This window comes from Symphalangus syndactylus, chromosome 14 (genome assembly GCF_028878055.3).
Source record: "Symphalangus syndactylus isolate Jambi chromosome 14, NHGRI_mSymSyn1-v2.1_pri, whole genome shotgun sequence".
Classification (NCBI taxonomy): Eukaryota; Metazoa; Chordata; class Mammalia; order Primates; family Hylobatidae; genus Symphalangus; species Symphalangus syndactylus.
Window position 1 is genome coordinate 66,874,321 of NC_072436.2, and position 24,640 is coordinate 66,898,960.

General features: G+C 39.6%; 1 protein-coding gene across 1 annotated transcript in view; it reads right to left on the bottom strand.

Annotated features, from left to right (window-relative positions):
- ALDH3A1 (aldehyde dehydrogenase 3 family member A1) overlaps positions 1-24,640 on the bottom strand; it is a 72,222-nt gene that overhangs the window by 40,125 nt on the left and 7,457 nt on the right. Inside the window, exons 2-3 of the mRNA XM_063617842.1 lie at positions 12,912-18,555; positions 8,076-8,902 (exon numbers count right to left, since the gene is read on the bottom strand). The gene's annotated coding sequence lies outside the window, so the exon portion shown is untranslated. The remainder of the gene's footprint in view (positions 1-8,075; positions 8,903-12,911; positions 18,556-24,640) is intronic.

Genomic DNA, 24,640 nt, shown 5'->3' on the forward strand with positions numbered 1-24,640 from the left:
AAATGAACAGATATTGGGGAAATGGTCAACTCTTGCCAGAATTATATCCTCATCATCAGAAGAAAGAAGGGAAAAAATAACTCTAATCTGGGGAAGGGAAGGAGATTATGGAGATAACTCCTAGGGCCAGGCTCATTCTGAAGCTGTGGTTTCAGGCCAGGAGTTTGTGTGCTCAAACTTGCAAAGCTCATGCCTGCAGCCTTGGAAGAGAAGACTCTATTCAATGCATGGATTCAGTCAAGTCTAACAGGCCCAATTTTCTCACCCAGCCTTGAAGGTTCTCTCTTCTCTTCTACCACCTTCAAGGTACACTGATGTTCCAGACCTTCTTTTTTCTTCAAACCACATATAAGGCTTTTTAGTCTCCACTGGATGCACTTAAGGAAAGTAGATAAACTGTATCTTAATACAGAGCAAGGTCCGTTGATGTAGAAGATCAAATAACATATTTCATGAACTTGAAATGGCAGATGGACCAATTATAATTATTTGATGCCTGAGCAGGGGCCCTGCCCTAAAGACTTCTGTGGAACTCAATAATATGAAAGAATATCAGATCCTGGTAAGAGGTGCTTACAGCCTAAGTAGAGAAACAAAACATAAAGACACATGAGGAACAATCGCAGAGCTCACACAAACCTAGGCAGAATCATGCAGCACATACAGGAAAAGGACAGACTGAAGCTGAATTTAGCTCTATTCTCCGTAACTATCATTTTGAGCATTCACTGTGAGCCAGGCACAGTGCTAGGAGATGCTCTATATATCTTCTTTTCTTTTAATCCTCACAAACTGTGTGATAGGTATTGTTAGCACCATTTCAGACATAAGATTAAGTAATTTGTTCAAGTAAACAGGAGAATGCATTGAAACCGTTCTGGGTTAAAACCCAAATCTATGTGACTTGAAGTAGGTGTCCACAACCCCCACCCCATATTGACTCCTTCTTTAGAAGAACTTTCTACCTTGAAAGAAGTTATGAACTGTCTTTGCTTGAGAAGAGTTTGTACAACTTAGAGGCAGTGTTGTGAAAGTAAACGAATGAATGATATGGATTGCTATCCTTCAGTTTCCTGACTGGGCCATCTAGTTCTAGGCTGCGGAAAACAATAAAAACCACAAGCTCAAAAGATGCTAATGCTGCACAAGCTCCCAGGTGCTTTGGGCTGAAACACACTTGGGGAGATCATTCTACTGCTTCCACATGTAAGACTTTTTTTTTTTTTTTTTTTTTTTTTTTTTGAGATGGAGTCTCACTCTGTCACCCAGGCTGGAGTGCAATGGCATGATCTCAGCTCATTGCAACCTCCACCTCCCGGGTTCAAGCCATTCTCCTGCCTCAGCCTTCCAAGTAGCTGGGACTACAGGTGCACGCCACCAGGCCAGGCTAATTTTTTGTATTTTTAGAGAGACAGGTTTTCACTATGTTGGCCAGGCTGGTCTCGAACTCCTGACCTCATGATCCACCCGCCTCAGCCTCTCAAAGTGCTAGGATTACAGGCATGAACCACCGCACCTGGCCACACGTAAGACTCTTTAGACTCCACAGGATTCATGTTAGGAAGGTGAATGAACTACATTTTCATGCAGAGCAAGCTCCCCTGACACAGATCATATAATGCATTTCGGAAAACTCCAGATTGATTAGTTCCCTCCCAATTTAGCTTTTACTATTTTACTGAACTCTAAAATTAATAGAAAAGGGTATTCTGGGGACCTTTGGCATTGACTTTCTGGCATGGCAACTTTTCCATATGTCGTTTCAATCCTTGCTGCTGCAAAATATACATTAGAGCTTTACACCCGACATATACTCTGTGGAATATAAAAGTATATAAAATGGTCATATCCCTCCAAGAACTTATGCCCTCATATATAGGTAATTACAACAAAGGCAAGATTCAATATGCGACGAGTGTGAAAAGAGCTTAAAGTCCCTAGTACCAAGATCCTCTTCAGTCAATCATATTTATGCAGATGCTCATGGAGCCACAATCTTTTTTTTTTTTTTTTTTTATGTTTCTTTTCTGGTCCATATTTCTTTTTTTTTTATTATTATACTTTAGGTTTTAGGGTACATGTGCACAATGTGCAGGTTTGTTACGTATGTATCCATGTGCCGTGTTGATTTCCTGCACCCATTAGTTCGTCATTTAGCATTAGGTATATCTCCTAATGCTGTCTCTCCCCCCTCCCCCAACCCCACAACAGTCCCTGGAGTGTGATGTTCCCCTTCCTGTGTCCATGAGTTCTCATTGTTCAATTCCCACCTATGAGTGAGAACATGCGGTGTTTGGTTTTTTTGTCCTTGTGATAGTTTACTGAGAATGATGTTTTCCAGTTTCATCCATGTCCCTACAAAGGACATGAACTCATCATTTTTTATGGCTGCATAGTATTCCATGGTGTATATGTGCCACATTTTCTTAATCCAGTCTATCGTTGTTGGACACTTGGGTTGGTTCCAACTCTTTGCTATTGTGAATAGTGCCGCAATAAACATACGTGTGCATGTGTCTTTACAGCAGCATGATTTATAGTCCTTTGGGTATATACCCAGTAATGGGATGGCTGGGTCAAATGGTATTTCTAGTTCTAGATCCCTGAGGAATCGCCACACTGACTTCCACAATGGTTGAACTAGTTTACAGTCCCACCAACAGTGTAAAAGTGTTCCTATTTCTCCACATCCTCTCCAGCACCTGTTGTTTCCTGATTTTTTAATGATCGCCATTCTAACTAGTGTGAGATGGTATCTCACTGTGGTTTTGATTTGCATTTCTGTGATGGCCAGTGATGATGAGCATTTCTTCATGTGTTTTTTGGCTGCATAAATGTCTTCTTTTGAGAAGTGTCTGTTCATGTCCTTTGCCCACTTTTTGATGGGGTTGTTTTTTTCTTGTAAATTTGTTTGAGTTCATTGTAGATTCTGGATATTAGCCCTTTGTCAGATGAGTAGGTTGCAAAAATTTTCTCCCATTCTGTAGGTTGCCTGTTCACTCTGATGGTAGTTTCTTTTGCTGTGCAGAAGCTCTTTAGTTTAATTAGATCCCATTTGTCAATTTTGGCTTTTGTTGCCATTGCTTTTGGTGTTTTAGACATGAAGTCCTTGCCCACGCCTATGTCCTGAATGGTATTGCCTAGGTTTTCTTGTAGGATTTTAATGGTTTTAGGTCTAACATTTAAGTCTTTAATCCATCTTGAATTAATTTTTGTATAAGGTGTAAGGAAGGGATCCAGTTTCAGCTTTCTACATATGGCTAGCCAGTTTTCCCAGCACCATTTATTAAATAGGGAATCCTTTCCCCATTTCTTGTTTTTGTCAGGTTTGTCAAAGATCAGATAGTTGTAGATATGCGGCATCATTTCTGAGGGCTCTGTTCTGTTCCATCGATCTATGTCTCTGTCGTGGTACCAGTACCATGCTGTTTTGGTTACTGTAGCCTTGTAGTATAGTTTGAAGTCAGGTAGCGTGATGCCTCCAGCTTTGTTCTTTTGGCTTAGGATTGACTTGGCGATGTGGGCTCTTTTTTGGTTCCACATGAACTTTAAAGTAGTTTTTTCCAATTCTGTGAAGAAAGTCATTGGTAGCTTGATGGGGATGGCATTGAATCTATAAATTACCTTGGGCAGTAAGGCCATTTTCACGATATTGATTCTTCCAACCCATGAGCATGGAATGTTCTTCCATTTGTTTGTATCCTCTTTTATTTCATTGGGCAGTGGTTTGTAGTTCTCCTTGAAGAGGTCCTTCACATCCCTTGTAAGTTGGATTCCTAGGTATTTTATTCTCTTTGAAGCAATTGTGAATGGGAGTTCACTCATGATTTGGCTCTCTGTTTGTCTGTGATTGGTGTACAAGAATGCTTGTGATTTTTGTACATTGATTTTGTATTCTGAGAATTTGCTGAAGTTGCTAATCAGCTTAAGGAGCTTTTGGGCTGAGACAATGGGGTTTTCTAGATATACAATCATGTCATCTGCAAACAGGGACAATTTGACTTCCTCTTTTCCTAATTGAATACCCTTTGTTTCCTTCTCCTGCCTGATTGCTCTGGCCAGAACTTCCAGCACTATGTTGAATAGGGGTGGTGAGAGAGGGCATCCCTGTCTTGTGCCAGTTTTCAGAGGGAATGCTTCCAGTTTTTGCCCATTCAGTATGATATTGGCTGTGGGTTTGTCGTAGATAGCTCTTATTATTTTGAGATACATCCCATCAATACCTAATTTATTGGGCGTTTTTAGCATGAAGGGTTGTTGAATTTTGTCAAAGGCCTTTTCTGCATCAATTGAGATAATCATGTGGTTTTTGTCTTTGGTTCTGTTTATATGCTGGATTACATTTATTGATTTGCGTATGTTGAACCAGTCTTGCATCCCAGGGATGAAGCCCACTTGATTATGGTGGATAAGCTTTTTGATGTGCTGCTGGATTCGGTTTGCCAGTATTTTATTGAGGATTTTTGCATCAATGTTCATCAAGGATATTAGTCTGAAATTCTCTTTTTTGGTTATGTCTCTGCCAGGCTTTGGTATCAGGACGATGCTGGCTTCATAAAATGTGTTAGGGAGGATTCCCTCTTTTTCTATCGATTGGAATAGTTTCAGAAGCAATGGTACCAGTTCCTCCTTGTACCTCTGGTAGAATTCAGCTGTGAATCCATCAGGTCCTGGACTCTTTTTGGTTTGTAAGCTATTGATTATTGCCACAATTTCAGAACCTGTTATTGGTCTATTCAGAGATTCAACTTCTTCCTGATTTAGTCTTGGGAGGGTGTATTTGTCGAGGAATTTATCCATTTCTTCTAGATTTTCTAGTTTGTTTGCATAGAGGTGTTTGTAGTATTCTCTGATGGTAGATTGTATTTCTGTGGGATCGGTGGTGATATCCCCTTTTTCATTTTTTATTGCATCTATTTGATTCTTCTCTCTTTTCTTCTTTATTAGTCTTGCTAGCGGTCCATCAATTTTGTTGATCTTTTCAAAAAACCAGCTCCTGGATTCATTAATTTTTTGAAGGGTTTTTTGTCTCTATTTCCTTCAGTTCTGCTCTGATTTTAGTTATTTCTAGCCTTCTGCTAGCTTTTGAATGTGTTTGCTCTTGCTTTTCTAGTTCTTTTAATTGTGATGTTAGGGTGTCAATTTTGGATCTTTCCTGCTTTCTCTTGTGGGCATTTAGTGCTATAAATTTCCCTCTACACACTGCTTTGAACGTGTCCCAGAGATCCTGGTATGTTGTGTCTTTGTTCTCATTGGTTTCAAAGAACATCTTTATTTCTGCCTTCATTTCATTATGTACCCAATAGTCATTCAGGAGCAGGTTGCTGAGTTTCCATGTAGTTGAGCGGTTTTGAGTGAGTTTCTTAATCCTGAGTTCTAGTTTGATTGCACTGTGGTCTGACAGACAGTTTGTTATAATTTCTGTTCTTTTACATTTGCTGAGGAGAGCTTTACTTCCAACTATGTGGTCAATTTTGGAATAGGTGTGGTGTGGTGCTGAAAAAAATGTATATTCTGTTGATTTGGGGTGGAGAGTTCTGTAGATGTCTATTAGGTCCACTTTGTGCAGAGCTGAGTTCAATTCCTGGATATCCTTGTTAACTTTCTGTCTCGTTGATCTAATGTTGACAGCGGGGTGTTAAAATCTCCCATTATTATTGTGTGGGAGTTTAAGTCCCTTTGTAGGTCACTCAGGACTTGCTTTATGAATCTGGGTGCTCCTGTGTTGGGTGCATATATATTTAGGATAGTTAGCTCTTCTTGTTGAATTGACCCCTTTACCATTATGTAGTGGCCTTCTTTGTCTCTTTTGATCTTTGTTGGTTTAAAGTCTATTTTATCAGAGACTAGGATTGCAACCCCTGCCTTTTTTTGTTTTCCATTTGCTTGATAGATCTTCCTCCATCCCTTTATTTTGAGTCTATGTGTGTCTCTGCACATGAGATGGGTTTCCTGAATACAGCACACTGATGGGTCCTGACTCCTTATCCAGTTTGCCAGACTGTGTCTTTTAATTGGAGCATTTAGCCCATTTACATTTAACGTTAATATTGTTATGTGTGAATCTGATCCTGTCATTATGATGTTAGTTGGTTATTTTGCTCATTAGTTGCTATAGTTTCTTCCTAGCCTCGATGGTCTTTACAATTTGGCATGTTTTTGCAGTGGCTGGTACCGGTTGTTCCTTTCCATGTTTAGTGCTTCCTTCAGGAGCTCTTTTAGGGCTGGTGGTGACAAAATCACTCAGTGTTTGCTTGTCTGTAAAGTATTTTATTTCTCCTTCACTTATGAAGCTTAGTTTGGCTGGATATGAAATTCTGGGTTGAAAATTCTTTTCTTTAAGAATGTTGAATATCGGCCCCCACTCTATTCTGGCTTGTAGAGTTTCTGCCGAGAGATCAGCTGTTAGTCTGATGGGCTTCCCTTTGTGGGTAACCCGACCTTTCTCTCTGGCTGCCCTTAACATTTTTTCCTTCATTTCAACTTTGGTGAATCTGACAATTATGTGTCTTGGAGTTGCTCTTCTCGAGGAGTATCTTTGTGGCGTTCTCTGTATTTCCTGAATCTGAATGCTGGCCTGCCTTGCTAGATTGGGGAAGTTCTCCTGGATAATATCTTGCAGAGTGTTTTCCAACTTGGTTCCATTCTCCCCGTCATTTTCAGGTACACCAATCAGACATAGGTTTGGTCTTTTCACATAGTCCCAAATTTCTTGGAGGCTTTGTTCATTTCTTTTTATTCTTTTTTCTCTAAACTTCCCTTCTCGCTTCATCTTCCATCACTGATACCCTTTCTTCCAGTTGATCGCATCTGCCACCGAGGCTTCTGCAATCTTCGCATAGTTCTCGAAACTTGGCTTTCAGCTCCATCAGCTCCTTTAAGCCCTTCTCTCCATTGGTTATTCTAGTTATCCATTCCTCTAATTTTTTTTCAAAGTTTTTAACTTCTTTGCTATTGTTCTGAATTCCTCCCATAGCTCGGAGTAGTTTGATCGTCTGAAGCCTTCTTCTCTCAACTCGTCAAAGTCATCCTCCATCCAGCTTTGTTCCGTTGCTGGTGAGGAACTGCGTTCCTTTGGAGGAGGAGAGGTGCTCTGCTTTTTAGAGTTTCCAGTTTTTCTGCTCTGTTTTTTCCCCATCTTTGTGGTTTTATCTACTTTTGGTCTTTGATGATGGTGATGTACAGATGGGTTTTTGGTGTGGATGTCCTTTCTGTTTGTTAGTTTTCCTTCTACCAGACAGGACCCTCAGCTGCAGGTCTGTTGGAGTTTACTAGAGGTCCACTCCAGACCCTGTTTGGCTGGCTGTCAGCAGCGGTGGCTGCAGAACAGCGGATTTTCGTGAGACCACAAATTCAGCTGTCAGATAGTTCCTCTGGAAGTTTTGTCTCAGAGGAGTACCTGGCTGAGTGAGGTGTCAGTCTGTCCCTACTGGGGGGATGCCTCCCAGTTAGGCTGCTCAGGGGTGAGGGACCCACTTTAGGAGGCAGTCTGTCTGTTCTCAGATCTCCAGCTGCGTGCTGGGGGAACCACTACTCTCTTCAAAGCTGTCAGTCAGACAGGGTCATTTAAGTCTGTGGAGGTTCCTGCTGACTTTTTGTTTGTCTGTGCCCTGCCCCCAGAGGTGGAGCCTACAGAGGCAGGCAGGCCTCCTTGAGCTGTGGTGGGCTCCACTCAGTTCGAGCTTCCTGGCTGCTTTGTTTACCTAAGCAAGCCTGGGCAATGGCGGGCGCCCCTCCCCCAACCTGGCTGCCGCCTTGCAGCTTGATCTCAGACCGCTGTGCTAGCAATCAGCGAGACTCCGTGGGCATAGGACCCTCCGAGCCAGGTGCGGGACACAATCTCCTAGTGTGCCATTTTCCAGGCCCGTTGGAAAAGCGCAGTATTAGGGTGAGACTGACCCGATATTCCAGGTGCCATCTGTTACCCCTTTCTTTGACTAGGAAAGGGAACTCCCTGACCCCTTGCGCTTCCCGAGTGAGGCAATGCCTCGCCCTGCTTGGGCTCGCGCACAGTGCGCTTCACTGACTGTCCTGCACCCACTGTTTGGCACTCCCTAGTGAGAAGAAACCGGTACCTCAAACCGAAATGCAGAAATCACCCGTCTTCTGTGTCGCTCAGGCTGGGAGCTGGAGACCGGAGCTGTTCCTATTCGGCCATCTTCTGGAGCCACAATCTTTTTGAGAATGTCTTAAGCAAGAAGGTGGGACATTTGGGTCTTAGGCTTAATGTGCACTTTTAACCCACTCTCTCCTGGCATTCATGGAACATTTATTGGGCACTTATGATGTGCCAGGCACTGGGAATGCAGAGATGACTATGATGTAACCCTGCCAGCAAGGAACTCACATGCATGCCTTTATCAGAGATGGCAGTGATGTCCCACCTAACACATCCAACCAATTTCAGCAAGATGTTTAACTGGAGAGTATGGGGGAGAGTGCAGGGACTAATGCTAATAGTGCTGAGTCGACAATTTATCCCCTCCCCAACACTTCCTCAGAAAGTGAGAGAGCTGCAGGAAACCACGAGTTTCACTAATCCCCCACCAATGGCAACCACTGCATTACTGGCCTCATTATTTCTTAATGGGACTTTGTTGATTACAGACTGCTTAATTACAGTTACAGACTCCCTTTTGGTTGGGGGGCCCTGAGGCAAGAAAATGAGGGTAAGAATGTCGGTAGGGGGGATTATGACTGTAGGCAATCCCCCACCTCCCACCCACTACCCTGCTATCCAGGGCAGGAGCTAGTGTGAGAAAGGGACCTCTGTCTAGCTATATTGTTCCTCCTTTCCTGCCCCCGTCGCACTAATAAAAGCCTTCAGAGATCAGAAAATAAATCAACTTCATCTTATAACTGTTTTCCTAATACAGCTTTCTTCATTCAGCTTTGAAAATATCTGTTAATCAGAAAGAAACAGCAATATCATGTCACTATTAAAACACAGGAATGGTATAATTCTTGGCACATAGTAGGCATATAACAGATATTTGTTGAATAGATGAATGATTACAGACAGACAGAATAATAGGAGCAAATGTATGCAGAGAACAAGCTGATGGTATGTCTATGTTGGGCTACCTGATCAAGTGACCCCTTCATGGAAGCACTCCCCCACCCGACTCTCCACTAAAATGACCAATTGCATGACTGAGTTGACAACATCAGAAGGCACCTTTAGTACCATACATATGCATCTAGTAACCAAAAGAGAGGAAAAGAGGAAGGGAAAGAGGAAATGAGGTTTTTTGTTTGTTTGTTTTTCCTGTATGTGTATGTATAGCAGTCCTGAAAAGGTACAGGTGGGAAAACCAGAGAATAGAAAAGGTGAAGTAAAAAAGATTGAACCACAGGGTGTGGGGCAGAATGGGCATTTCAGGCAGTAAATAGAGTAGGTGTAGAGATGATCCAGACAGCCACATCCACTTCAAGTAACACAATTAGTTCTTGTAATGTCTTGCATTGACCTCACCTTGCCACCTCTACCATACCTATCCCAGGCACTCAATAAATAGTCTTGGTTTAAACCCAGGCAACTATTGATCCTGGCCAATAAAATTAAAGTGGACAATAAAAAAATAGAGATCAAAAGACTAGTTTTTAAATTTGTTTTTTGCCCAAGCAGTTGCCTTAGCAATATATGATTTACATAAGCATTCACTGTGAAGTGTTTGCATTGTCAACTTGGGAACGACTAGGGTAGGGGAAGCCAAGGTATATGCTGAAGGGCAAAGAATGGTCAAATCAGGATTTTAAATTTCCTGGAGGTAATATACATGCCCCAACATTTGGGGGTTGACTATTTGTACCTTCATTCTGAACTATACAATTTAAGGAAAAATTTCTAATGTCCTCATTTTTCATTTGTCATATTCATCATCAGAGGTAGATATATCTCAGGGTTCTTTCTCTCTTCTTTTATATAAAATGGCTTATTCCTTATGCTGGGAGAGTATTCAACTGTCTATAAAATTCCCTAAATTAATCACTGAATAGTTTAAACATAATAAACATGTTAACTGTCTCAGTTCATTGGCCCAAGAAATTGTGTTCATCCACAGAATCATATTTTTTTCCTCTCTTACACTTTCTCTGTCATCCTGAGCTAATGCCATAAGCACGAAAAATTGTTTTTGACTAAAGCTGAATTCATATCCAAAATTAGAGCAAGGCCTTAAATAGGAATTTAAGAAATAACTCCAAAATAGGTAGAAGAGAGGGTTTTGGATGTTTTCACCACAAAGACTTGATAAATGTTTGAGGTGAAAGATCTGCTAATTACCCTGATTTGGTTATTACATGATATATCCATGTATGGAGACATCACACTATACCCCACGAATATGTATAATTATTATGTGACAATTAAAAACAAAACTTGTAAAAAACAATCTCCTGATTTGGAGGATCATCACATCTTGTGTAGGTCAGTCACTTCTGAGATGGCCACCATATGTTCAGGGAACAGGGGGAAAATTCAAAAGGAGGAGGAGATATAGTCCCTTCCCACTGGGAGAGTTCAGTACCATGGGGGAGATTGGAAAGCACTCGTGAAGCAGAGACCACAGCAAAGAGAGACAAGGACAGAACCAGGAGGCAGTTTGCTGAGCTCCAGAGGTAAGTGCTAGAAAGATGTAAGGAAACTAAATAGAGAAAAACCAAGTCAGGGAGTAAAGGACCAAAGTGATGGGCCATGGAAAAGATTCCATGTGTGTGCCTCTGTGTGTGTTCTTTACAAGGAGTGGCAGAAAAGAGTGGGGAAAAGGGGTAAACTTAGATCTGTGAAGAGAAGCAAGGAAAGTCCGGGGGAGAAGGCTAGGATGTGAAAGGCAGGGAGGCGTGCTATAAAAGATGCTGAAAACTGGGTCCCAAGCCTTCTGTCCTCCATGACTATTTATACAAATCCACACTGAACATTGGTGGGCAGGCCAGTAGATTTTTGCAAGGTTATCTGACCTGTGTGAAACACGTCTTTGAGTCAAGATAATGAAAAAGAGGGGGTGCTCTTTACGTTATGGCTTTGAGCCTCTACTGAGGAACACTTAATTAAGTCCACTCTAACATGAAGTGATGAGAACTGGGAGATACCTGTCTTCAACAGCATAACAGCCTTCAAATCTCTGAAGAGTTATTGAGAGGACAACTGGCAGCTGTGCTTCATTCTTTCTGAGGAAGTAAAAACCACAAGGAACCACAGAGGTTGGGACCGAGTTAGAGGAAAAAAAAATCCTGATGGAAAAGACTCTTCTCTTTGGTACCCCTTAGAACAGCCCTTATAATAGCCATCCATCTGGGATGACTTAAATGCCAATTTGCTGAACTCATGAGAAAATAGGGGTCCGTGCAATGTTTCATGATATAGTTCAAATGCTACCTCATCTGTAAGATGGGTAAAATGATATTTCACAGAGATGATATGTGCAAAAATGCGCAGCCCCATGACCAGGCCCAGGTTGTGTGTGCGTGTGTGTGTGCACGCGCATGCGTGCATGCTGTAGTCATTTCTTCAGTAAATATGGATCTTTCTCTTTCTCTCTCTCTTTTTTTGCTCATCCTCAGTTTCCTTACATAGAAAATGGGCATAGACTGCCATAGAGAATTTGGTAGGAAGATCAAAGGAGTTCAATGGATGGGAAAACATTTAGAAATTGCAAATCACCACACACAAAGAAATAAAAGTTATCATTAGGCCCTCTGTGAAAGTGTTTTACTAACTGCCACTATATGCACATGTGCGTGTGTGTGTGGTCATATTTATGTGCATCTGTATGCACATGCATTAGAAAATGCATCCAAGCCAGGTGCAGTGGCTCACACTTATAATTCCAGTACTTTGGGAGGCCTAAGCAGGAGGATGGCTTGAGGCCAGGAGTTAGAGGCCAGCCTGAGCAAAATGGCCAGATCCCATCTCTACAAAAATTTAAAAAATTAGCCAGGTGTGGTGGCACAAACCTGTGGTCCCAACTACTCAGGAGGCTGCTGAAGCGGGAGGATCACTTGAGCCCAGGAAGTGAGGCTGCAGTGAGCCATGTTTGTGCCACTGCACTGTAGCCTGGGCAACAGAGTGAGATGAAAGAAAGAAGGAAAGAAGGAAGGAAGGAAGGAAGGAAGGAAGGAAGGAAGGAAGGAAGGAAGGAAGGAAAGAAGGAAAGAGAGAGAGAGAAAGAAAGAAGGAAAGAAAGAGAAGAAAGGAAAGAAAGAGAAGGAAAGAAAAAAGAGAAAGGCAGAAAAAGAAATGAAGGAAGAGAAAGAAATAAAGAAAGAAAGAAAAAGAAAAGAAAGAAAGAAAGAAAAAAGAAAGAAGAGGGATTGAGGGAGACAGGAAGGAAGGAAGGAAGGGAAGAAGGAAGGAAGGAAAGAAAGAAATGCATGAGAATGGATATGTAATAGTGGAGGGGAAGGTGGCATACCTTATACTTTGGGAGGTTTGATATTTGGGTGAATGGATGATCAGTGAATGTATACATTGTATAGCTGTTGAGTGTAGTGTATATATGCATAGGTGTAAGTGTCTACTTATAGCATGGCATAGGTGCTAGGGACAAGTGTGGCCATGGTATATGTTGTTTTTTTTTTCTGGGAAATAGGACAACAGAAAGACACATGCAGATAGGACTCAATTACCAAACTCAAGTGGAAAAATGAAGATTTATATAGCTTTGAATTGATCAGACAATGTAGGCAAAAAACTTTGTTTTCCATTTTTAATCTGTCCATCAGCTCACTCTCCAAACTAAACCATTAAAATATAAGCATCAGGAGGATGGGGACTTTGACTATCTTGTTAACTGGTATATCAACAGCATATAAAACAAACTGCACCTGACACAGGATAGACATGAAATAAATATTGAGACAAACACTGGAATAAATATCTGATAAATGAACAAATGGTTTATTTAAACCACCTCGGGGCCCCATTCTGCCTCTGCCAATTAATGGAAGAGTTGGGATAACAGCAGGGACGGACTGGGACCAGCAGGACACTGGTTCTTGAGGCAGAGAAGGCGTATGAAGAATGAAGCTGGAAGAATTCATCCTGGCAGGCTCCTTGGAGGGATGGGAATATAGAACAGAGAACTATCAACATTCCACACAAGAACTTATCCCCTGAATATTTATTCTCCAATATTTTATGAGTATCCATTGTGTGACAGCTGCAGTATTTGGTAATGTGGTTATAAAAATGAATAAGCGGTGGTCTTGAAGTATGCATTTTGGTGAAGACCAATGTGAAAACAAAACAAAATCATAAAATGGTCATGGGCCTTAGAAAATGTTTGTAAACAGTATTCTGGGAGCAGATGAGATGAGTGAATATTGCCTGGGAGAGGAGCTAGGTTCTCAACCCTCTGAGCTAGGGTTTGAAGCATGAGTTTCTTGCTGACTTCCCAAGTGCAGAAGGGGAAAGGGGTTTCCAAGCAGAGTAGGGCAAAGTCCATGTTGTTATGTGGGAACAGGAAGGGGCTCAGCTTGTTGTGCATCATGGACAATGACACAAAGTATGCACAAGGAATCCAGGCTTTTAGATGCAGAGTTGCTTGAGTTGTTGTCTTAAAGCAGATCACTGTAAAGCAGAAACCTAATAGCAGGTGTACTATATCTTGACTGCACATGCAGCATTGCTTTCATACTTTTACTCAACAGCAGAAGGAGGGCAAAGTGTAGATAAAGTTATTAAGAAGTTACATGGAGGTCTTCATGAGACAATATCAAATGAACAGAGCTGTAAAATGCAAATGAGAGGAAAGCAGGAAATGACTATTGAAGAGACTACATCAAAGAACATAAATCCACTTCAGAAAACATGGCACACATGTAGAAAAAGGGCTTAAAAACATTTACAAAGCAGCATATAAATAAGTGCAAATATGTGGTACAGTTCCCTGGTGCTATGTGAGCATAGAATAAACAAGAAACTAACACTGGGTAAGGGTTACTCGGGAATAAATCAACCAAAGTTTAAAAAATAGACAGGATGAGGAACTTGTCAGACACCAACCAAAATTTACTCTCCTGACTTCCTCCCAGCCTGGGCTGATTTTCTACCTGTCACAATGAACACGTTACTCATTTGCCACTTTGAACAGTTGGTTTTCATTTCCTACTCTGCAGACACCCCCTCACTCTATTTAGTTTCCCACAGGCAATTATGACTCTCAGATTTCCTGTGGCTCTAGGAGTATGGGGGGGTCAGGTTGCCCTAGACCATAAGGAGGCAATTATCCAGATAATTTAGGTATCAAATCATTTATTTGAATAATCAAGCTCATGTATCCAATTTTCTGCTTCCCAAAGTTCTGGCAGCTGACTTTTCCAAGATTAGCACATGCAGTACCAAGTCAGAGGAAGACTTAAGAATGTCCAACAAAATGTGTTTGTGTTGACATTATTAGGGTCCTTTGGGTCCTCAACCACCCTTTATTTTATTTTATTTTATTTTATTTTATTTTATTTTATTTTATTTTATTTTATTTTAAGTTCTGGTATGCATGTGCAGAACATGCAGGCTTGTTACATAGGTATACATGTGACATGGTGGTTTGCTGCACCTATCAACCCATCTAGGTTTTAAGCCCTGCATGCATTAGGTATATGTCCTAATGTTCTCCCTCCCCTTGCCCCTACCCCCCAACAGGCCCCACCTTTTCTATCTGCCATTTGGTTTGACATGTACAGCAATCTTTAGGAGTCCATGTCAATTTCCCACAGATGGAAGGGTGCAGACAAGTTCCTGATTTTGTTAGGTTTGAAAGTCATTGTATTTCACTCACTTAGAAAAGAAATTTGAGTCTAAAGAGATTCCTCCCCGTAGATATCTAAGCTGGAATAATGTTAGCCTACACTGCTGTTTACACAGGCTGCCTCCCCTAGAGGCAGATTTGAAAAACATTTGGGTTAAAGCTGATAGTATTTGGTCATTTAAATAATGATAGAGAGGGAGGGGAAGGGAGAAGAAGGAGTCAAGAATGGTAACCAGCTTTCTGGCACAAGCAACTGGATGCCTCCAACTGAAATAGGAACTACAAAAGAAAGAGCAGATGAGTTCTACTTTTGAGCACGTTAGATTTGAGCTACTTTGGGTGGACAGCAGCTGCATACTTCAGTCTGTACTGGACTTGATGGTTCTGTGTAAATATCCTGATTTAGTTTATTCTCATGAGGCCTATACCTCCTACCACATTTCATGTTCTCTGAGAATATATCTAATGCCTAGGATTTCTTTAGTATCCACCTGCAGAGAGCCTCATATGGGGTTCATTCACAATGGGGGATAATATTTACTGATTGGTAGGCTTGGAAATAAAAGTTTTCAAATGTTTTCCCTTCTTCTTCACACTCCAGTCCTTGCTTTTGTTTTCGTATCTGCTTTACAAGGGTTCTTTGGTCTCATTACAGCCAATTTAGACAAATGCCTTTGTTACTTTAGTCTGCTTTATTTTTTTTCTAAAAAAAAATGGTAGTGTTATGTTTAGGTTTTTCTGTTGTTAAACTATATATTAAAATAAAGATTGGGAGAATGATTTCATAAGTCTGTCATCCTGACTGGATTCCTCTTTATTAAACCTTATGCCATAAAATAGTTAAGGGTAAAACTCAAGATTGTCCCAACCTCATATTAAATGTAGACCTATCAAAGAGCGATAAGGGGACACAGGGTGAGGGCTGTGACCCAGGAGACCCAGAGACTTTTAAACCATATATTTGGGATATAGACAAGCCCCTCTCATACCGTAAGGAGCACTAGGGCTGATTCTTAACTTCCCCCTTTCCTCACCACTATGAAAATTACCTTCACTCCACCTCCATCCCCAGGTCCCCAGGCCCACAAACTTGGAGCTAATCTTTAAACTTCCCCCTAATCTTTGCCATACACAGTTACACCACTACCAAGTCCTCATTCCTCCCTCATAGTACTTCTTAGAGTTTATTCTTCTTTTTTGGCCCAGTTTCCCTAAGAATTAAAGCCAGAAGTAAAAATTTATGTGATAATATTTTATTGAGGAATGCAGTCCCAGGGAATCCGTGAAAGCTGCTTTAATGGGATCCCCTTGTTATGCGGTAGCTATTGTTGTTCATCATATCAAATTAAAGCTCTTCCACTTGGCCTTAATTCATCATTTGTACAGCTCCCTCTCCTCACCACTCCCACCCACCACCACACCTCCATCTAATGGCTTTCTAAATGGAATCTCTTCTCTGGTTTAAGTACTCTACTTCCTCTCTTTCATACATGACATCCTCATGCAAAACCTCAGGCCTTCATGCCAAAAATGTTCACCTCCTCTGCAGTAACTCAATTTCTCTCCTCATAAAAATAATAGCTGAGATTTCCTGAATACTTATTATGTGCCATGCATTGTGCTAAGGGTTTTGCATGTGTTATCTCAGTTAACTTAAAAAATCTCTTTGAGGCAGATACTATTTTATGACAGAGTTAACTGGTTTTTGGAAAGACCAGTCATTTTGCTCAAGATTATAGAGCTAATAAATTGTCCAGCAATGACTTAAACTATCGTTTGTTTAAACTCCACGTAAAACTTCCTATTTGCAGAGAGACTTCCCTTAACCCAACAGTGACAACTACTGCTCTGTGACTCCACAGCAGTTACAAATATAGTTTCGTTTTGCTACTTTGCCACTTTTTACACATTATTAAGTGTTCTTAAGTCTTTTATTGTTGGTGGTGATGGTGGTGGTAGTGTGTGTGTGTGTGTGTGTGTGTGTCAGAGAGAGAGAGAGAGAGCTTTCCTAAACTAGACTCTAGAATGGGAGATTCCAGAAGGCAAGGAATGACTTTCATAGATTTATTTTTTAAATATCACTGTCATTGGAGGGCAGAGCTCTGCTCTTTGGCATTGGCAGCAAGGAATACCAGAATGCTCACAAACCAATATTCAGGGGTGACTTTGTACAAAACAATGGTGTGGCCGCACATAGGATAATGAACTCAGTTTTAGATTCTTAGAGATGGCCCATGGAAGAGGATGAGTGGCTGGCTTATGACAATAGTGATCTTTATGTAAAAAGATAAAATTTGGAGGGTAGGATATAGTGAAAATATTTAAATTCAAGATGGCTATCCTGTGGGTAAATATAGTATTTGCCAATCCTGAAATAATGGAACAAGAGAGGCACATTTTGAAAAAAATGAATAAACTGTTTTACATTCAGTTAGCAGACTAATAGAACTCATTACTGTGAAATAATTGCTACAAGCTGAAAATACAAGAATTTCTAAGATGGCTTAGACTTCCTGTTCGAAGATGGCAATGTGAAGATGGCAGTATAAAAATGACATATTCCTTTTCTCCTCTTGTAAATCTCCAAAAATTAAAAAAAATGACAAGGAGAATGAGAAATCTTCAATAAAGCTACAAGAAAGATGAACCAAGAGATAGATAGAAAGGCATCAAAAGGAGTAGCCATGAACAGGACTGGGGAGAAGAGAGGATGCACCCAGCTGCAGATGTAAAGAATCAGTATGTATGCTGCTTCTAGGAGCACACCTTCAATACAAAACCGAAATCTCTCACAGCAGGGTGTATAGGCTGGCAGCAAGAGCTTTCCTAGACCTACTTTGCTTCAGAGAAACAAAAGAAGTAGGGCTGAAGGAATTACACAAACAAGTGTATTTTCAGAAAGCAGTGTGATGGAGGGAGAAGATAAACCTTGCCTCTCGACTAGTCCTACAGCAACCTATATCCATTGGCTGGGGAAATATGAAGGAAAAAATTCATAAATAAACCTGAGATATAAGAAAAATTTCTCTTAGCCCAGAACTCGGAGCTCTCAACCACTCAGTCTTCCTATGAATAGTGATACAGGGAAAACTTACCTCATTCAAAGATGAGTAGTTACAAAGAACAGGCTTCCACAGTAGGTAGCAGGAAAGAATAAACACAGTTTTTTTTTTCTTTAATTTAAAGAAAATCTAAAGGCTATAAAGGTTAGAAATAGCAGGTCCAACAATCTAACAATAGAAGCCCCAGGAGAGAAAAGTAGATGAGAAAATATTTAAAGAAACAAAGAAGAAACACTCTCCAAAATTAAAGACGAAAGACCTTAGATTGCAAGGGCTCATACAGGGCCAAATAAAACAGACAGCAAAAATGCACAATTAAATACATTGTACTGAATTTTAAGAATATCGAAGACAAATAGAGAATTTTAAGAGAGAAAGAGCAGATTACTAATTAAGGAATAAGCATCAAGCTGACATTAGATGTCAATAGAACATAGGATGAAAGAAACAATGGAGTAGAATCTTTAAAGAGTTAGAGGAAAAAGGCCACGCCTTGAGAGGAAAATGGCTCATGCCTGTAATCCCAGAACTTTGGGAGGCCGAGGTGGGTGGATCACGTAAGGTCAGTAGTTCAAGACCAGCCTGGCCAACATGGTGAAACCCTGCCTCTACTAAAAATACAAAAATTAGCAGGGCATGGCGGGTGCCTGTAGTCCCAGCTACTCAGGAGGCTGAGGCAGGAGAATCGCTTGAGTCCGGGGAGGCAGAGGCTGCAGTGCACCAAGGTCGTGCCAATAAAAGTAACCCTGTAAGGAGGCATGGAAAGGAAGGATTTTAAGTATTTTGATAAAGCTTATTGTTTTTTAAAAAGCTAGAATTAAACAAAATAAAAAAGGTATACCTGTGAAACTATAAACTAAAAATCCAGACAACATCAACATGATAGAGGAATGAGTTATGGAAAACAAGAGATTCAACAGAATGCTAAAGAACTTGTCCTGTTAGGATCAGAGATAATGCCATATTTAAGAAATAGTAAAGGGGTAAATAACAAGAATATGGCTATTAAGTCAACGGAAAAACCATAAGAACTTCTAAAAACTCCATCTATCAAATAAGAAGCAGAAAACGTGAAAAAATAAAAAAGTTTTGGTAAATATTATTTCATCAAATAAGAATTTTTTTTTCCAATAAAGAACATGAAGAACACACAAGTAAAATTAACAGAAAGATGGTAGATTGGAAAAAAAAAGTTGTAATATTTAAATTTCATCAAAGACTTTACCTAGACTAGTACTTTGCAAACTTTAGTATGCATATGAAAAACCTAGGAATCTTGTTTAAAAGTGGACCTTGAATCAGTAGGTCCAGGACAGGATCCAAGACTATGCATGTCTTATAAGTTCCAGGTACTGCCAATATTGCTGGTCATGAACCATTCTCTGAATAGAAAATACCCATTTTCTATTATCCTATTACTTCTATTATCCTACTGTATTCTATTATTTCTATTTATTCTCATGTTAATAAATAAGAAAAGATAACAACCCCAATAGACTAACATATAAAGGATGTGAGGAAACTCAAATATGAATAAATAAATGCTCTCCAGTATTCTAAAGTTACATGTATTGGTAATTTATTATTTTTATTGCTCAAAAGTATTCCTTTATATGTACCTATCACCCTTTGTATAATCATTCACCAGCTGATGGATATATGGGTTGTCTCTAGTTTTTAACTACTCTGAATAAAGTTGCTATGAACAGCCTGTGTACAAGTCTTTGTGGGAAAATATGTGTTCATTTATCTTGGGTAAAAACCTAGGAAACCAATTGCTGGATTTTTACAATAAGTGTATATTTAACTTAACAAGAAACTGCTAAACTATTTTCCAAAGTGATTGTACCATTTTCCATTCCCATCAGAAGTGTATGAGAGTTTCAGTTGCTCCATATTTTCATCAACATGTGTTATTGTCAGTCTTTTTATTTTGAGCCATTCTAGTGGTGTGTAGTGGTATCTTAGTGTGATTTTAATTTGCATTTCCCTGATGACTACAGGTAGTGAGCAACTTTTTATGCATTTATTGAGCATTTGCGTATCTTTTTTGTGAAGCCTGTTCACAGCCTCTGTCCATCTTTAAATTAGTTTGCCTTGTTGTTGTTGACTTGTAAGAAGAGTTCTTTGTGCAAAGGACTACGCATGTCCCTTGTCGGAGACATATGTATACATAGCTGGGTGAGGCAGGTGGCTGTAATTCCAGCTACTCAGGAGGCTGAGCAGGAGAACGGCATATACATATATATGTGTGTATATATATATGTGTGTGTGTGTATATCTTGTGTATATATATATGTATATGTATATCTTGTCTCATGGTTTTGTGTTGTCTTTTCCTTTGCTTAAAAGTCTCTTTCAAAGAGCAGAAGTTCTTAATTTCAAAATCAAATTCATACTTTAAAAATTTCATGGATTCTGCTTTTTGTGTCCTATCTCAAAAATTTTTACCTATCCCAATGTTGTGAAGATTCCTTCTATGTTTTATTCTAGAAAAGTCTTTGCTCCATCTCAAACTAATTTCTATGATGTGAGGTAAGGGTCAAAGTTGTTGTTGTGATGGATATCCAGTTTTTCTAGCATAATTTGTTATAAAAGTATCCTTTCCTACATTGAAATACCTTGGCACCTTTATTCAAAACTGACCAACAAAATAATAGAAACAGAGACTAGAATGGTAGTTTCTAGGGTCTGGAGGAGAAGAAAAATGGGAAGTTAATTGTTTAATGGGTATAGAGTTTCAGTTTTACAAGATGAAAGCAGTTACGGAGATGGATGATGGAAATGGTTGTAAAACAAACATTATGAATTTATCTAAAACTAATGAATTATACATTTAAATTTGATGGTAAATTCTATGTTATATGTATTTTACACAATAAAAAATTGGAAAATAATTTTGACTAAATGTATGGCTCTATTTTTGGGCTCTCTATTCTATCCCATTATCTATCTTTATGTCAATATCACAGTGTTTTGATTACCACAGCTTTATAGTCAATCTTGAATTCAGGTAAGTCCTCCAAGGATTCTTTTTCAAAATTGTTTTGGCTATTCTAGGTCATTTACATTTCCATATGAATTTTAGAATCAGTTTGTAGATATCTACAAAAAATATCTGCTGGGATTTTTATTGAAATTGCACTGAATCTTTCTAAATGTAGTTTCTTTAATAACCAAATTAGGGAGAATTAACTCTTTAACAATACTAAATCTTCCAATTTACAAACATGGTATATCTCTCTTTATTTATGTCTTCTTCAATTTCTTCAGCAGTGTTTTGTTGTTTTCAGTGTTCAGGTCCTGGACATACTTTGTCAAATTAATCCTTAAATATTTCATGAATTTTTAGATGTTATCATAGATAATAGTTTTAAACTTTTTATTTTCTAATTGTTCATAGCTAATATGAGAATACAATTTATTTTTTTCACAGGTTGACCTTATATCCTGCAACATATCTAATTTTATTAGTTCTAACAGATTTTTTCTAGATTCCTTTGGATTTTATATATATATGCAATCACGTTACCTGCAAATAAAAACAGTTTTACTTTTTTCTTTTCAGTGTGTATGATTTTTATTTCTTTTTCTTGCCTTAGTTTGCAGGCTAGGATCTCCAGCACAACACTGAACAGAACTCATAGGAATGAGCATATTTGCCTTGTTCTTGATCTTAGGGGGAAAGTGTTCACCATTAAATATGATGTTAACTGTAGATTTTCTGTAGATGCTCCTTTTCAGACTGAGAAAAGTTTTTTTCTATTTCTAGTCCAGAGAATTATTAGTGTTGAATTTTAAGTACTTATTCTGAATCTGCTGAGGTGATCACATGGTGTCTCCATTTTTTTGTTTATATGGTGAAATACATTGATTGATAGTCAAATGTTAAACTGACTTTGCTGGATTCAATTTGTTAATATTTTATTAAGAATTCTTTTGGAAGTTCTGGCCACAGCAATCAGGCAGGAGAAAGAAATAAAGGGTATTCAATTAGGAAAAGAGGAAGTCAAATTGTCACTGTTTGCAGATGACATGATTGTATATTTAGAAAACCCCATCGTCTCAGCCCCAAAATCTCCTTAAGCTGAGAAGCAACTTCAGCAAAATCTCAGGATACAAAATCAATGTGCAAAAATCACAAGCATTCTTATACACCAATAACAGACAAACAGAGAGTCAAATCATGAGTGAACTCCCACTCACAACTGCTTCAAAGAGAATAAAATACCTAGGAATCCAACTTACAAGGGATGTGAAGGACCTCTTTTAGGAGAACTACAAACCACTGCTCAATGAAATAAGAGAGGACACAAAGAAATGGAAGAACAGTCCATGTTCATGGACAGGAAGAATCAATATTGTGAAAATGGCCATACTGCCCAAGGTAATTTATAGATTCAATGCCATCCCCATCAAGCTACCAATGACTTTCTTCACAGAATTGGAAAAAACTACTTTAAAGTTCATATGGAACCAAAAAACAGTCCACATTGCCAAGTCAATCTTAAGCCAAAAGAACAAAGCTGGAAGCATCACGCTACCTGAGTTCAAACTATACTACAAGGCTACAGTAACCAAAACAGCATGGTACCAGTACCAAAACAGAGATATAGACCAATGGAACAGAACAGAGCCCTCAGAAATAATACCACACATCTACAACTATGTGATCTTTGACAAACCTGACAAAAACAAGAAATGGGGAAAGGATTCCCTATTTAATAAATGGTGCTGGGAAAACTGGCTAGCCATATGTGGAAAACTGGCTAGCCATATGTAGAAAGCTGAAACTGGATCCCTTCCTTACACCTTATACAAAAATTAATTCAAGATGGATTCAAGACTTAAATGTTACACCTAAAACCATAAAAACCCTAGAAGAAAACCTAGGCAATACCATTTAGGACATAGGCATGGGCAAGGACTTCATGTCTAAAACACCAAAAGTAATGGCAACAAAAGCCAAAATTGACAAATGGGATCTAATTAAACTGAAGAGCTTCTGCACAGCAAAAGAAACTACCATCAGAGTGAACAGGCAACCTACAGAATGGGAGAAAATTTTTGTAATCTACTCATCTGACAAAGGGCTAATATCCAGAATCTACAAAGAACTCAAACAAATTTACAAGAAAAACACAAACAACCCCATCAAAAAGTGGGCGAAGGATATGAACAGACATTTCTCAAAAGAAGACATTTATGCAGCCAACAAACACATGAAAAAATGCTCATCATCACTGGCCATCACAGAAATGCAAATCAAAACCACAATGAGATACCATCTCACACTGGTTAGAATGGCGATCATTAAAAAGTCAGGAAACAACAGCTGCTGGAGAGGATGTGGAGAAATAGGAACGCTTTTACACTGTTGGTGGGACTGTAAACTAGTTGGACCATTGTGGAAGACAGTGTGGCGATTCCTCAAGGATCTAGAACTAGAAATACCATTTGACCCAGCCATTCCATAATTGGGTACATACCCAAAGGATTATAAATCATGCTGCTATAAAGACATATGCACACATATGTTTATTGCGGCACTATTCACAATAGCAAAGACTTGGAACCAACCCAAACGTCCATCAATGATAGACTGGATTAAGAAAATGTGGCACATATACACCATGGAATACTATGCAGCCATAAAAAGGATGAGTTCATGTCCTTTATAGGGACATGGATGAAGCTGGAAACCATCATTCTGAGCAAAATATTGCAAGGACAAAAAAACCAAACACTGCATGTTCTCACTCATAGGTGGGAATTGAACAATGAGAACACTTGGACACAGGAAGGGGAACACCACACACCGGGGCCTGTCATGGGGTGGGGGGAGGGGGGAGGGATAGCATTAGGAGATATACCTAATGTAAATGACGAGTTAATGGGTGCAGCACACCAACATGGCACATGTATACATATCTAACAAACCTGCACATTGTGCACATGTACCCTAGAACTTAAAGTACAATAATAATCATAAAAAAAGAAGAGCTGTATCAAACCCTGTCCAGCCTATGTATTGCAAGTAACAGTACTTGTTTAAACAATGTAGTATCTGGAACAAAGACTCTACTAGATGTGATACATGGGTAGCAGAAATAAACCAGGTCTGTTCCATGTAAACCAGGACTTTTCTTTTTTTTTTTTTTGTTTTTTGAGACGGAGTCTCGCTCTGTCGCCCAGGCTGGAGTGCAGTGGTGCAATCTCGTCTCACTGCAACCTCCGCTTCCCGGGTTCAAGCAGTTCTCCCACCTCAGCCTCCTAAGTAGCTGGGATGACAGGCACACACCAACACAACCAGCTAATTTTTGTATTTTTAGTAGAGACGGGGTTTCACCATGTTGGCCAGGGTGGTTTCAATTTCCTGACCTCCTGATCTGCCCACCTCAGCCTCCCAAAGTGCTGGGATTATAGGTGTGAGCCACCGCAGCCAGCCAGACCAGGGCTTTTCACTGTAAATCAGGACATACAATTGGACATACAATTCTCTAATTAATACGTAGGGTGTGTGGTGTGTATGCAGCTACAAGAGAAAGCTGGTTGGAAAAGGCCACTAGAAGAGGTGACATTTCAACACATGGATAGATATTTATAGTCAGAGGGCAAAGAAAGCACAGCAGATCTAATCTAGGAATTAAAGTCTGCCCAAGCAAAAGAAAGGTCATTTAAGAGAGAAGCATTAAGGGGATGACTGATAGGCAGTGAGGCAAGCAGAGATGAGATTATACGCAAATCAGGCTGACAGCTTGTTTTAGTAAGAAACAAAAAATTGGGACATGGCCACATCAATTTAGGCAGGTACGCTATAACCTGCAACAC